The sequence below is a fragment of the Arachis duranensis genome, unplaced genomic scaffold (genome assembly GCF_000817695.3).
Source record: "Arachis duranensis cultivar V14167 unplaced genomic scaffold, aradu.V14167.gnm2.J7QH unplaced_Scaffold_99484, whole genome shotgun sequence".
Classification (NCBI taxonomy): domain Eukaryota; kingdom Viridiplantae; phylum Streptophyta; class Magnoliopsida; order Fabales; family Fabaceae; genus Arachis; species Arachis duranensis.
The window spans coordinates 19,201-21,683 of NW_026265268.1; the positions used below are offsets into that span (position 1 = coordinate 19,201).

At 37.9% G+C, this 2,483-nt stretch overlaps 1 non-coding gene across 1 annotated transcript; it reads left to right on the plus strand.

Annotated features, from left to right (window-relative positions):
* Nucleotides 1-513: 513 nt before the first annotated feature.
* Nucleotides 514-621, plus strand: LOC127744710 (small nucleolar RNA R71). The gene has a single exon (XR_008005635.1). It is a non-coding gene; the product is annotated as a small nucleolar RNA R71 (small nucleolar RNA).
* The last annotated feature ends 1,862 nt before the right edge of the window (nt 622-2,483 follow it).

Sequence of the window (2,483 nt, forward strand, 5' to 3'; positions counted from 1 at the left end):
ATTGCTAAACCTGTTTCTTCCACCATTATTATTGTTGAAACCTTGTTGAGGTCTCTGTTGATCCTTCCATGAGAGATTTGGATGATTTCTCCATGAAGGATTATAGGTGTTTCCATAGGGTTCTCCCATGTAATTCACCTCTTCCATTGAAGGGTTCTCAGGATCATAAGCTTCTTCTTCAGATGAAGCTTCCTTAGTACTGCTTGGTGCATTTTGCGTTCCAGACAGACTTTGAGAAATCAAATTGACTTGCTGAGTCAATATCTTATTCTGAGCCAATATGACATTCAGAGTATCAATCTCAAGAACTCCTTTCTTCTGATTTGTCCCATTGTTCACAGGATTCCTTTCAGAAGTATACATGAATTGGTTATTTGCAACCATTTCAATTAGTTCTTGAGCTTTTGTAGGCCTCTTCTTCAGATGAAGAGATCCTCAAGCAGAGCTATCCAAAGACATCTTGGACAGTTCAGACAGACCATCATAGAAAATACCTATGATGCTCCATTCAGAAAGCATATCAGAGGGACACTTTCTGATTAATTGTTTGTATCTTTCCCAAGCTTCATAGAGGGATTCTCCTTCCTTCTGTCTGAAGGTTTGGACTTCCACTCTAAGCTTATTCAATTTTTGAGGTGGAAAGAACTTTTCCAAGAAGGCATTGACTAGCTTTTCCCAAGAGTTCAGTCTTTCTTTAGGTTGTGAGTCCAACCATATTCTTGCTCTATCTCTTACAGCAAAAGGGAATAGCATAAGTCTGTAGACCTCAGGGTCAACCCCATTAGTCTTGACAGTGTCACAGATTTACAAGAATTCAGCTAAAAACTGATGAGGATCTTCCAATGAAAGTCCATGGAACTTGCAATTCTGTTGCATTAGAGAAACTAATTGAGGCTTAAGCTCAAAGTTGTTTGCTCCAATGGCAGGGATAGAGATGCTTCTCCCATAGAAGTTGGGAGTAGGTGCAATAAAGTCACCCAGCACTTTCCTTGCATTGTTGGCATTGTTGTTGTTTTCGGCTGCCATGGGTTCTTCTTCTTTGAAGATTTCTGTTAGGTCCTCTACAGAGAGTTGTGCCTTGGCTTCTCTTAGCTTTCTCTTCAAGGTCCTTTCAGGTTCAGGATCAGCCTTAACAAGAATGCTTTTGTCTTTGCTCCTGCTCATAAGAAAGAGAAGAGAACAAGAAAATATGGAATCCTCTATGTCACAGTATAGAGATTCCTTAAGGTGTCAGAGGAAAAGGAAAATGGAAGACAGAGGTAGAAAATTTGAACTTATCAAGAAAGATGGAGTTCGAATTGTGATTTAAGGAATAGTGTTAGTCCATAAATAGAAGGATGTGAGAAGAAGGGAAGTAGTATTCGAAAATTAAGTAAAGGATTTTGAAAAAGATTTGATTGAAAAGATATGATTTGAAAAAGATTTGATTTTGAAAAATTTTGAAAACTTGAAAAAAAATTTGCATTAAAAACAAAATCTTCCCTCTTGTGCCATCCTGGCGTTAAACGCCAGAATGGTGCACATTCTGGCGTTTAACGCCCAAAATACTACCCTTTTGGGCGTTAAACGCCCAGCCAGGCACCCTGGCTGGCGTTTAAACGCCAATTTGTCCTTCTTCACTGGGCGTTTTAAACGCCCAGCTTTTTCTGTATAATTCCTCTCCAGTGTGTTCTGAATCTTCAATTCTCTGTATTATTGACTTGAAAAGACACAAATTAAAAATATTTTTGGATTTTTAATAACAAGGAATAATCAAAATGCACTAAAATCAAATAACAATGCATGCAAGACACCAAACTTAGCAGTTTGTATACTACTGACACTCAAATAACAATGCATGCAAGACACCAAACTTAGCAGTTTGTGTACTACTGACACTAATGAGAATGCATATGAGACACACAAAAACACTCAAGTCAAGAGAATTTCAAAGATCAGAGCAAGTAAATCATCAAGAATAACTTGAAAATCACTTAGGACACATGAATGAATGCATGCAATTGACACCAAACTTAAAATGAAATTTAGAGTCTCAACAAGAAATTTTTGGATTTTATGATTTTGTAATTTTTTTTCGAAAATTAAGTGGAAAAAGAAAATAAAGGTATCAAAATTCCTAATGAGAATTCCAGGAATCATGCAATGTTTAGTCTAAGACTCCGATCCAGGAATTAGACATGGCTTCACAGCCAGCCAAGCTTTCAAAGAAAGCTTCGGTCCAAAACACTAGACATGGCCAATGGCCAGCCAAGCCTTAGCAGATCACTGCTCCAACAGCAAGATTGATAGAAATCAACAAGCTCTTGTGATGATAAGTTGAAACCTCGGTCCAATAAAATTAGACATGGCTTCACAGCCAGCCAGACTTCAACAGATCATCATGAAACACTAGAATTCATTCTTAAGAACTCTGAAAAAAATACCTAATCTAAGCAACAAGATGAACCGTCAGTTGTCCAAACTCAACAATCCCCGGCAACGGC